General features: G+C 54.5%; 1 long non-coding RNA gene across 1 annotated transcript; it reads right to left on the minus strand.

Moving 5' to 3' along the window:
* Positions 1-492: 492 nt before the first annotated feature.
* LOC122463622 lies at positions 493-11,245 on the minus strand. Its single transcript, XR_006287166.1, has 2 exons — positions 10,503-11,245; positions 493-2,905 (listed from the first exon to the last, which is right to left on the minus strand). It is a non-coding gene; the product is annotated as an uncharacterized LOC122463622 (long non-coding RNA).
* Between the last annotated feature and the right edge of the window lie 2,144 nt (positions 11,246-13,389).

A 13,389-nucleotide genomic window follows, 5' to 3' on the forward strand; every position in this document is an offset into this window, starting at 1 on the left:
GACACTGGGTAAGTCAACCTGCAGGGCATGCTTGACCTTTGCTTCCCAATGGTCATTATTATGGAGTAAAAGCAACCACCAAAGCCCCTATAGATGCTGCTGATTTTCCTAACTTCTTCTCTAAGGCTTTGTCTACACTGGACTTTCATCCATAAAGCTTTTGTCTTTCAGGGGAGTGAAAAAAACACCCCCCCCGAACAACAAGAGTTTTACCAACAAAAAGCGCTGGTGTGAATAGCACTTTGTCAGCAAGAGAGCTCTCTCCTGACAAAGAGCGACTACACTGTGCACCTTTTAGCGGCACAGCTGTGTCACTAAAAGGTGCATAGTGTAGACATACCCGAAAGCCACTCTGAGGCATGTAACCCATCATCTTGTTACTTAGTGCTCCCGACTCTGTGTAGACAGACCCTTATCCATTGGATCTGCATTTGTGAATGCCAACACCACAAGAAACCAGTAGATGAACATATACAAGGAGAGGATTGGTACTGAGGAGACGTCATTTATTTTGAATCTTGAACAACCCTTTCCTAGGCTGGTTTCAATAAAGCCAGAGTTTGTAAACATTTCAAGTCACTGAAAGTGGGAAAATTCAGGGTCTCTCCTAATCTTAGGGTTGTAATTGATTTTTCCGTTAGCAACTGGAGTTTTAAATGAATCGGGGAAGGAAACATTGGGCCTAATGATACCAAACAATCAAATCCACATTAAAAGGCAGGCTGTAATTTGTTCACGATCAAGTATTTGGGGAGAGGGTGCAGTAGGAGAAGGGATTGTGGTCATGTTCAGCACAACATGAATTGCGAAAAAATATGCTCTGAAAATAAAATAAATGCCAAAGGAACCAGGTAACTTTTCTGCCTGGGCCAATGAGCTGCAGGAACCCTGAAAGCACCTCCCATGCAAGTCACAGCATTGCTACCATTGCAGAAATATAGTCAGCAGTCCTAGAAGTGTAGGATTAAAATAACATGCAGAACTACTACATGGCTCCCATGAGAAGAGTCTATGGGAGGAGGGACCTAGGAGAGATCCTAAATCTGCTGGGAAGTTCCAAACAGTCCTCAGACACCAATAGCCTGATCCTACCCAAAGGCCACATCTATATCTCAAATCACTTAGGCAGGGGGCTCTGAGAATCCTGATAGGAATAAAATATATTCTCCGCCTCCAGGGGATGCTGGTCCTGGTCCTGCTCAGACTCCCACTGGTGTAAATCAGGAGTAACTCCACTGAAGTCAAGAGAGTGACAATGTAAAACTGCTGTGAGTAAGAGGACAATCAGGTCTGGAATCTGTAAAGATCTTACCTGACTCTGTGGTGCAAGATTCTGGAGCCATCTCTCAGGTGGATGCTGGGGCCTCCCCAACCCATGGGACAAACTCTTTCTCTACCTCCTCCTGCTCACAACTCTAGCAAGTCCCAGGGGAATCCCAAACACACCTAAAGAAACCTCCCTTACCCAAAGGCAGAGAGCCCCAAGATAGGCTCCATCACAGCCACAGAGGAAGCCAGAGCAGGGAACAAAATGAGTTCACACGGATGCAGGGAAGAGACAAGATACCCCCTGACTGCTAAAAAGCAAGTAAGGGACTAATTGCTGCTGGGGGATTTCTGGCACTGGACAACTCCTCAGAGGAAGCCCTTCCTCATTTCCCAGTGGTTTAAACCACTGGTTCTGGGAGGAGATGGTGGGAGTCGGGGGCAGGGGCCAATGTCTCTCAAACTCTGTAGTAGTGGTTCCTGTTCCTCAGTTTCACATTATTATACACATATGTCTGGAGCAAAGTCCACGTCTGGGAAGGTCTCACTTGTCTAGCTCAATTCTCTGGTAGGCTGTAGCTAGAAATCAGTCTGGGTGGCACTCGATCTGCAAGGAGGCTCTGTCCCTTGGGATCTGCCATCATGATGCTGCTGATTCTCTGGCAGCACACCAGAGGCTTTCTCCCCCTAAAGCCTTCCCCAGGGTCACTCCCCCATGTGGATTCTCTTGTGTTTAATGAGATTTGATGGGTGCATGTACCTTTTTTCACACACGTCGCAGATGTAGGGTCTTTCTCCAGTGTGGGTTCTCTGGTGTAGGGTGAGTGCGGAGACCTGGCTAAGGCTCCTCCCACACTCAGTGCAGGGATAGGGCCGCTTGCCCGTGCGCACCTGCAGGTGCTTGTTGAGATCCGAGCTCTGGCTGAATCCCTTTCCACACTCAGGGCAGGGGAAGGGGTGCTCACCTGTGTGCATTCGCAGGTGCCTGCTCAGTTCGCAGGGGGATTGAATCCTTTCCTGCATTCAGGGCAGGAATAGCGCCTCTTGGCAGCATGCAACCTCTGGTGCTCGCTGAGATCTGAGGGGCAGCTGAACCCCTTTCCACACTCACCACAGGGATGGTGTCTCTCCCCCATGTGGATTTGGCGATGCGCAGCAAGCGTGGCCAGATGCCAGAAGCTCTTCCCGCATTCTCCACAGGAATGGGGGCTCTCCCCCGTGTGGGATCTTTGGTGTTTAGAAAGCTCTGACTGATGCTTGAACCTCTCCCCACATTCAGCACAGGGATGGGATCTTTCCCTCCTGTGGACTCTCCCATGGGCCAAGAGTTCCTGCTTTTCGTGGAAACTTTCCCTACAGTCTATACATTTATGGGGTTTCTCTTGGCTATTAAGATCTCCCATGGTCCCAGGTCTGCCCTGTGGAAGTGGCTGGGAAAGTCTGAATCTGTTCTCGTACTCCCCTAAGGGATCTGACACATTCCAGACTTGGTTCCTCTTCTACTTCTTGCAGGCTTCTTCCTGCTCAGGACTCTGGCAAGCAGTCTCTCCTGATCCCCCTTGTAACATGTCAGGCGGCTCCAGGTTTTCAGGCCCTTCCTCATGAGTCTGTATCTCGGCTTTGCTCAGGATCCCGGCACCTGCCAAGTGGAAAGAGAATCCAAGGATGATTTAATCTCTCACACTTCCATCAGAGGGTGCGACCTGGCAGGCTCACATCCATGATAACTGGAGATACCACCAGAAGGAGCCCCACACTCCCCCAGGAAAAAAATGGGGACCAAAAGGAGCTATAGAGGGACACAATCCATAGCCCCAAAATCTGATCACCTTCTCCCCTGGCTTCATAATTTTCTCACAACTGTGAGGGGTTCAGCTCCCCCTCAGATCTCAACTGTGTCGGGCTGGAAATCTCTTCCCTTTCCTCCCAGTTCCCTCCTTGTCTTGGCTCATGTCCCTTTGTCTCTTCTCTCATGCAGAAATCCCCTCATCTCTCTCCCTCTCCTTCATTTCTGGCACACGTGTGCACTCTCCCCACTTGCTCCCTATGTCGCTCACCTGCCGCCAGTACCTTTGGTCTGCACATTAATCCTTCTGGAAATCTCCCCTTTGGTCATGAGTCTGATCTCCCCCAAAAAATCACAAGGTTAAAAAAAAAGAAAAACCTCTTATGATCTGTAAGCCCATGTGAGGTTCTGAACTGCATTCTGGTTTTGCATTCTTTAGCGGGAGCTGCCTGGTCGCAGTGTGAGAGAGATCATTTCAGGGTCAAAATTCAAAGTGAAGTGCACAATCAGAATGCAGCCTCACCACTGACAGATCCAAGAGGGACTCCACCTAACCCCCTAACCCCTAGAATGGGGGAGCCACTGGCCAATGCTTCTCCACTCTCCTCCCCTATCACTGACCTATTTCTCTCCCTTCAACACCACCTTATCAACCCCACCAAGTCTCCTCTCCCCACTCACATTATCCCCCTCTGCCTCCAACACTCCTGTCCCCAGTTTCCCTCCCTATCACTTCATAGCATCTTACCCCTGACATTTTCCCTTGCACTTTAAAGATGTTCCCAAGCCCTCTCTTGCCTCTCTTCAGTTTCCTCCTGCACCTCACATTCTCCTGCCCCACCTTCCTCCATCTCCTCCTCCACCCCATATGACCTACACCCGTCTCTCTCTCCCTGTACCCCTATTCATCCCTCCTGTCCCTCATATCTACTTGCACATTTTCAGCCTCCCTTCTGTTCCCTGTATTCCCCTGTCACCACATGGCTTCCAGTTCAGCCTCCTAACAGAGGCAGCCATGTTCCCTGAGAACAGTCTGGCTTCAGTCTCCATGTCCATTAGGGGAAACCTCACTTCCATGCGCAAAAGCTATAGGGAAATGGCCAGCTTGAGGGAGGCAATCTTGTCTTCAGCTCACTCAAAGTAACGAGAGAGGACACATGGGACTGTGGGAAAATGTGAGAGTTTGCCGTGAGATCATGGGCATATCCCCCCGACCGACTTCTGTAGCTCCCTAAACACCGCAATAGATAGGCCCCTCCCTGCACATCCCCCCACCTCCCTAAACCCCGCCACAGACAGATCCCGCCCTGCACATCCCCCACTTGTAACCTCACCTCCCTAAACCCCGCCAGCCAGATCCCACCCTGCACATCCCCCACATGTAACCCCACCTCCCAAAGCCCCGCCACAGACAGAACCCTCCCTGCACATCCCCCAACCTGTAACCGCACCTCCCTAAACCCCGCTAGACAGATCCTGCCCTGCACATCCCCCACCTGTAACCCCACCTCCCTAAGCCCCGCCACAGACAGATCCCTCCCTGCACATCCCCCACTTGTAACCCCACCTCCCTAAACCCTGCCAGCCAGATCCCGCCCTGCACATCCCCCACATGTAACCCCACCTCCCAAACCCCGCCACAGACAGATCCCTCTCTGCACATCCCCCACTTGTAACCCCACCTCCCTAAACCCTGCCAGCCAGATCCCGCCCTGCACATCCCCCACCTGTAACCCCACCTCCCTAAGCCCCGCCACAGACAGGTCCCGCCCTGCACATCCCCCACCTCCCTAAGCCCCGCCACAGACAAATCCCTCCCTGCACATCCGCCAACCTGTAACCCCACCTCCCTAAACTCCGCAATAGACAGATCCCTCCTGCACATCCCCCAACCTGTAACCCCACCTCCCTGAACTCCGCAATAGACAGATCCCTCCCTGCACATCCCCCAACCTGTAACCCCACCACCCTGAACTCCGCAATAGACAGATCCCTCCTGCACATCCCCCAACCTGTAACCCCACCACCCTGAACTCCGCAATAGACAGATCCCTCCTGCAAATCCCCCAACCTGTAACCCCACCACCCTGAACTCCGCAATAGACAGATCCCTCCTGCAAATCCCCCAACCTGTAACCCCACCACCCTGAACTCCGCAATAGACAGATCCCGCCCTGCACATCCCCCAACCTGTAACCCCACCTCCCTAAACCCCGGCACAGACAGATCCCTCCCTGTACATCCCCCACCTGTAACCCCACCACCCTGAACTCCGCAATAGACAGATCCCTCCCTGCACATCCCCCACCTGTAACCCCACCACCCTGAACTCCGCAATAGACAGATCCCTCCTGCACATCCCCCAACCTGTAACCCCACCACCCTGAACTCCGCAATAGACAGATCCCGCCCTGCACATCCCCCAACCTGTAACCCCACCTCCCTAAGCCCCGCCACAGACAAATCCCTCCCTGCACATCCGCCAACCTGTAACCCCACCTCCCTAAACTCCGCAATAGACAGATCCCTCCCTGCACATCCCCCACCTGTAACCCCACCACCCTGAACTCCGCAATAGACAGATCCCTCCTGCACATCCCCCACCTGTAACCCCACCACCCTGAACTCCGCAATAGACAGATCCCTCCCTGCACATCCCCCACCTGTAACCCCACCACCCTGAACTCCGCAATAGACAGATCCCTCCTGCACATCCCCCACCTGTAACCCCACCACCCTGAACTCCGCAATAGACAGATCCCTCCCTGCACATCCCCCACCTGTAACCCCACCACCCTGAACTCTGCAATAGACAGATCCCTCCTGCACATCCCCCACCTGTAACCCCACCACCCTGAACTCCGCAATAGACAGATCCCTCTCTGCACATCCCCCACTTGTAACCCCACCTCCCTAAACCCTGCCAGCCAGATCCCGCCCTGCACATCCCCCACCTGTAACCCCACCTCCCTAAGCCCCGCCACAGACAGGTCCCGCCCTGCACATCCCCCACCTCCCTAAGCCCCGCCACAGACAAATCCCTCCCTGCACATCCGCCAACCTGTAACCCCACCTCCCTAAACTCCGCAATAGACAGATCCCTCCTGCACATCCCCCAACCTGTAACCCCACCTCCCTGAACTCCGCAATAGACAGATCCCTCCCTGCACATCCCCCAACCTGTAACCCCACCACCCTGAACTCCGCAATAGACAGATCCCTCCTGCACATCCCCCAACCTGTAACCCCACCACCCTGAACTCCGCAATAGACAGATCCCTCCTGCAAATCCCCCAACCTGTAACCCCACCACCCTGAACTCCGCAATAGACAGATCCCGCCCTGCACATCCCCCAACCTGTAACCCCACCACCCTGAACTCCGCAATAGACAGATCCCTCCTGCACATCCCCCAGCCTGTAACCCCACCACCCTGAACTCCGCAATAGACAGATCCCGCCCTGCACATCCCCCAACCTGTAACCCCACCTCCCTAAACCCCGGCACAGACAGATCCCTCCCTGTACATCCCCCACCTGTAACCCCACCACCCTGAACTCCGCAATAGACAGATCCCTCCTGCACATCCCCCAACCTGTAACCCCACCACCCTGAACTCCGCAATAGACAGATCCCTCCCTGCACATCCCCCAACCTGTAACCCCACCTCCCTAAACCCTGCCTGCCAGATCCCGCCCTGCACATCCCTCACCTGTAACCCCACCTCCCTAAGCCCCGCCACAGACAGGTCCCGCCCTGCACATCCCCCACCTCCCTAAGCCCCGCCACAGACAAATCCCTCCCTGCACATCCGCCAACCTGTAACCCCACCTCCCTAAACTCCGCAATAGACAGATCCCTCCTGCACATCCCCCAACCTGTAACCCCACCACCCTGAACTCCGCAATAGACAGATCCCTCCTGCACATCCGCCAACCTGTAACCCCACCACCCTGAACTCCGCAATAGACAGATCCCTCCTGCACATCCCACAACCTGTAACCCCACCTCCCTGAACTCCGCAATAGACAGATCCCGCCCTGCACATCCCCCAACCTGTAACCCCACCTCCTTAAACCCCGGCACAGACAGATCCCTCCTGCACATCCACCAACCTGTAACCCCACCACCCTGAACTCCGCAATAGACAGATCCCTCCTGCACATCCGCCAACCTGTAACCCCACCACCCTGAACTCCGCAATAGACAGATCCCTCCTGCACATCCCCCAACCTGTAACCCCACCACCCTAAACCCCGGCACAGACAGATCCCTCCCTGCACATCCCCCACCTGTAACCCCACCACCCTGAACTCTGCAATAGACAGATCCCTCCTGCACATCCCCCAACCTGTAACCCCACCACCCTGAACTCCGCAATAGACAGATCCCTCCTGCACATCCCCCACCTGTAACCCACCACCCTAACCCCCGGCACAGACAGATCACTCCCTGCACATCCCCCACCTGTAACCCCACCACCCTGAACTCCGCAATAGACAGATCCCTCCCTGCACATCCCCCAACCTGTAACCCCACCTCCCTAAGCCCCGCCACAGACAAATCCCTCCCTGCACATCCGCCAACCTGTAACCCCACCTCCCTAAACTCCGCAATAGACAGATCCCTCCCTGCACATCCCCCACCTGTAACCCCACCACCCTGAACTCCGCAATAGACAGATCCCTCCTGCACATCCCCCACCTGTAACCCCACCACCCTGAACTCCGCAATAGACAGATCCCTCCCTGCACATCCCCCACCTGTAACCCCACCACCCTGAACTCCGCAATAGACAGATCCCTCCCTGCACATCCCCCACCTGTAACCCCACCACCCTGAACTCCGCAATAGACAGATCCCTCCTGCACATCCCCCACCTGTAACCCCACCACCCTGAACTCCGCAATAGACAGATCCCTCCCTGCACATCCCCCACCTGTAACCCCACCACCCTGAACTCTGCAATAGACAGATCCCTCCTGCACATCCCCCACCTGTAACCCCACCACCCTGAACTCCGCAATAGACAGATCCCTCTCTGCACATCCCCCACTTGTAACCCCACCTCCCTAAACCCTGCCATCCAGATCCCGCCCTGCACATCCCCCACCTGTAACCCCACCTCCCTAAGCCCCGCCACAGACAGGTCCCGCCCTGCACATCCCCCACCTCCCTAAGCCCCGCCACAGACAAATCCCTCCCTGCACATCCGCCAACCTGTAACCCCACCTCCCTAAACTCCGCAATAGACAGATCCCTCCTGCACATCCCCCAACCTGTAACCCCACCACCCTGAACTCCGCAATAGACAGATCCCGCCCTGCACATCCCCCAACCTGTAACCCCACCTCCCTAAACCCCGGCACAGACAGATCCCGCCCTGCACATCCCCCACCTGTAACCCCACCTCCCTAAACCCCGCCAGCCAGATCCCGCCCTGCACATCCCCCACATGTAACCCCACCACCCTGAACTCCGCAATAGACAGATCCCGCCCTGCACATCCCCCAACCTGTAACCCCACCTCCCTAAACCCCGGCACAGACAGATCCCGCCCTGCACATCCCCCACCTGTAACCCCACCTCCCTAAACCCCGCCAGCCAGATCCCTCCCTGTACATCCCCCACCTGTAACCCCACCACCCTGAACTCCGCAATAGACAGATCCCTCCTGCACATCCCCCAACCTGTAACCCCACCACCCTGAACTCCGCAATAGACAGATCCCTCCCTGCACATCCCCCAACCTGTAACCCCACCACCCTGAACTCCGCAATAGACAGATCCCTCCTGCACATCCCCCAACCTGTAACCCCACCACCCTGAACTCCGCAATAGACAGATCCCTCCCTGCACATCCCCCAACCTGTAACCCCACCTCCCTAAACCCTGCCTGCCAGATCCCGCCCTGCACATCCCCCACCTGTAACCCCACCTCCCTAAGCCCCGCCACAGACAGGTCCCGCCCTGCACATCCCCCACCTCCCTAAGCCCCGCCACAGACAAATCCCTCCCTGCACATCCGCCAACCTGTAACCCCACCTCCCTAAACTCCGCAATAGACAGATCCCTCCTGCACATCCCCCAACCTGTAACCCCACCACCCTGAACTCCGCAATAGACAGATCCCTCCTGCACATCCGCCAACCTGTAACCCCACCTCCCTAAACTCCGCAATAGACAGATCCCTCCTGCACATCCCCCAACCTGTAACCCCACCACCCTGAACTCTGCAATAGACAGATCCCTCCTGCACATCCCCCAACCTGTAACCCCACCTCCCTAAACCCCGGCACAGACAGATCCCTCCTGCACATCCCCCAACCTGTAACCCCACCACCCTAAACCCCGGCACAGACAGATCCCTCCCTGCACATCCCCCACCTGTAACCCCACCACCCTGAACTCCGCAATAGACAGATCCCTCCTGCACATCCCCCAACCTGTAACCCCACCACCCTGAACTCCGCAATAGACAGATCCCTCCCTGCACATCCCCCAACCTGTAACCCCACCACCCTGAACTCCGCAATAGACAGATCCCTCCTGCACATCCCCCAACCTGTAACCCCACCACCCTAACCCCCGGCACAGACAGATCCCGCCCTGCACATCCCCCACATGTAACCCCACCTCCCAAAGCCCCGCCACAGACAGAACCCTCCCTGCACATCCGCCAACCTGTAACCCCACCTCCCTAAACTCCGCAATAGACAGATCCCTCCCTGCACATCCCCCACCTGTAACCCCACCACCCTGAACTCCGCAATAGACAGATCCCTCCTGCACATCCCCCAACCTGTAACCCCACCACCCTAAACCCCGGCACAGACAGATCACTCCCTGCACATCCCCCACCTGTAACCCCACCACCCTGAACTTCGCAGTAGACAGATCGTGCCCTGCACATCCCCCACCTGTAACCCCACCTCCCTAACCCCCCCAACCTGTAACCCCACCTCCCTAAGCCCCGCCACAGACAAATCCCTCCCTGCACATCCGCCAACCTGTAACCCCACCTCCCTAAACTCCGCAATAGACAGATCCCTCCTGCACATCCCCCAACCTGTAACCCCACCACCCTGAACTCCGCAATAGACAGATCCCTCCCTGCACATCCCCCCACCTGTAACCCCACCACCCTGAACTCTGCAATAGACAGATCCCTCCTGCACATCCCCCAACCTGTAACCCCACCTCCCTAAACCCCGGCACAGACAGATCCCGCCCTGCACATCCCCCAACCTGTAACCCCACCACCCTGAACTCCGCAATAGACAGATCCCTCCCTGCACATCCCCCCACCTGTAACCCCACCACCCTGAACTCCGCAATAGACAGATCCCTCCTGCACATCCCCCACCTCCCTAAGCCCCGCCACAGACAGGCCTCTCCCTGGCACATTTCGCCACCACCACCTGTAACCCCACCACCCCAACTCACTCACCCACATGTCCCAGAGATACCGAGACGGGTCCGCCTGCAGGAACCGGCAGCACAGCGGCGCTTTCCCACGCCACAGCTACTCATCATCACACAGGTGCTTCCTGCCGGCGAATTCAGCCTCCATCCCTCGCAGGGTCCATCCCAGCGCTGCGTGACCGGAGCTGGCCGCGGTCGCCCTCAGTCAAGGGAAGGGGGCTGCTTTCACCCCGGAGCTCCCGCCCTCAGCAGCCTGGGGGCTGAGCTGGTGCCTGTGCCGGGAGCGGGAAAGGTGGAGGGCGAGACCCTGCTTCTCCCCGTGTTCTCCCTGCCGCCTTCGGAGGCGCCTGGCTCTCAGCGGCGGTCCCGGAGCAGCCCTGTGCAGAGCCGGGAACAGGAGACTCGAGAGGAGCGTGCGGGAGCGGAACACAGTCAACTCTCATTCCCCGGTCCCGGGAGTAACAGAAAGCCAAGGGAGGTAAAAATCTACAGACTCATAAATTCAGCGGCGTCACCCTCTGAAGCACGGTTAGGGAGGCCTGGTTTTGACCCAGCCTCTCACTCAAGCAGTCGTACATCAGGCTACGGGATAAAGCAGCAGCCTTGTACTCCACTTGATTACTGGTCTACTTGCTGGTTCTGAAGTCACTGTGACCACTGCCCAAATAAATTTGTTAGTGTATAAGGTGCCACAAGGACTCCTTGTTATTTTTGCTGGTACAGACTAACACAGCTACCACTCTGAAATCTGCACCCTTTAAGGAGAAGTATAGGTCACGTGGCATTATTTTTTCAGGTTTGGGATCAGCCCTGAAACTCCCAGGTACTGCAGGAAAAAATGCTTTTCTGTAAAAAAAAATTTAGCAGCTGCAAACAGCGTCTTCATATTACCGTTGATATCAGCACTTTCTTCCGCATTTGGTAGAGCCAGATCTTGTGCAGCTTTTAAGGAAATGCACTGATTCATTTCTGTGGCTAGGATTGCTAAAAACGATGTCTGTTTCTCAAAGTTCAGATTCAATAAGTGCTTTAAAAGCCTTTCTGCCTTAACCCTTCTGCCCGTCAGAGTTGGCAGCAACAAGGGCTGGATTCAATATCTAGGGGATCCATTCCAATAACACAATGCAAAACTGGCTCGAGCCCGCACCCAGTGACCTGGGGCAAATATATACCACCCCCGCTGGGTGCCTCCAAGAGGCAATACTTCCCCTCTCGCAAGCACAGAGCCTGAGTGAGAAACAATGTGGCATTATGTTGGGGAAACACCACCAACAGGATTCATAACACAACCCATGAGCAAAAAACCCACCCCAAGCAAATTAGGTCGTATCCTTTCCCTTTGGTTCTTGAGTCCAGCAACCCGAAATCACCCAAAGTCCCAAAAGTCCAATGACCCAAAAGTCTCTGTCTCTGTCCCTGGTCAGGGCAGCCCCAGAGTTTGAAAGTTTATCTCCAGAGCTTTACCTCCCAACCTCGGTGGAGATCGGGGGAGGGGGGAGGGGGGAAGAGAGGTAAGGGGCACCTTACATGTTCTGAAGCTGACTGACCGGCAGCTCCATAGGGCTTCGCTCCGCTTCACCAGTCCATAACCTACAAGCAGCTCCTGCCATCCCACAAACTGCTCCACCATCTGCATCCCACAAGCAGCTCCTGCCGTCCTGCAAACTGCTCCACAATATATCTTCAGGCTCCCCCGCTACTTAACACAATGCTCAGTGATTTCAGCTCTTAGTCAGTTCAGCTCTTCAGTGAATTCAGCTTGTAGTAGGGGAGCCTCAGTGCTGGTGCACCATTAGCCCAAAGCAAGCTCAGCAGCCTGTAACTAGACTCCTAATAAAATCAAAATTAGCTCTGAAAGAACAGGAGGACTTGTGGCACCTTAGAGACTAACCAATTTATTTGAGCATAAGCTTTTAGTGAGCTACAGCTCACTTCATTGGATGCTGTAGCTCACAAAAGCTTGTGCTCAAATAAATTGGTTAGCCTCTAAGGTGCCACAAGTACTCCTTTTCTTTTTGCAAATACAGACTAACAGGGCTGTTAACTTAAAATTAGCTCTGATATTCCACAGTGGAGAGAGGAGGAAGTGCAATTAGCATGTAAGGTCTTCACCAAGGGTCCCATACCACGAAGTATTAATACTTGTCCTCAGTCTCTCTCAACTCACAGAGTTTTGGAACCCATGACCCTTGCCTAGCGAGTGCTACTTGGTTGATGGTGAGTCCCTCCATCATAACAAAAGGCCAAGTACAGTTCCAAGCACAGTTCCCATAATCAGGGTAATAACAATTTATTCTTCCTGCCCCAATAACAGAGACACTGGGGATCCCACAGTAGCCAAAGTGACCATTTGGGCAGCTATGGCCTCATTCTAGGGGGGGTAGGTGTGCCTATGCAAATGAGATCAGCCCCTGAAGTTCTTTTCCACAACTTGCCACACCTCACCACCAGATGTCAGGGTGGAGCTCATCCTGACTCTGCTTACACTGCTAAGCATTTGTTCAGCTGCAATCTCATTCAAAGCACATATTTCTCTCTACTTAGCTTCTGCATTGGCCATGGCCGTCACTTTCCCATCCATTAGAGTCTCTACCAGGCAATTTGAGTCTCACAAGTTGCAGTAGTAAAATCAGTATTTGTTTCTGTTGCTTTTACCTTTCGACCCAGCTCATTATATACATTCAGTGTGGCACTCAAAGTGATACTCAATGCTGTATGTGTGGGCATCTATTGAGTCATTGCACCCACTTAATTATACCTTCCATGCACCATTTTTTCTGAGAGTGACTATGCAGTGTCTGACCTGCCTCATACGTTGAAACTATGCATAATGGATGCGTAATGGATGCCTTTGGGCTTCCGACTGACCTCAGAAGAACCAGGGGTTCTTCTCGAAACATGCTCTGCGACCT

Source organism: Chelonia mydas, chromosome 23 (assembly GCF_015237465.2).
Source record: "Chelonia mydas isolate rCheMyd1 chromosome 23, rCheMyd1.pri.v2, whole genome shotgun sequence".
Taxonomy (NCBI): Eukaryota; Metazoa; Chordata; order Testudines; family Cheloniidae; genus Chelonia; species Chelonia mydas.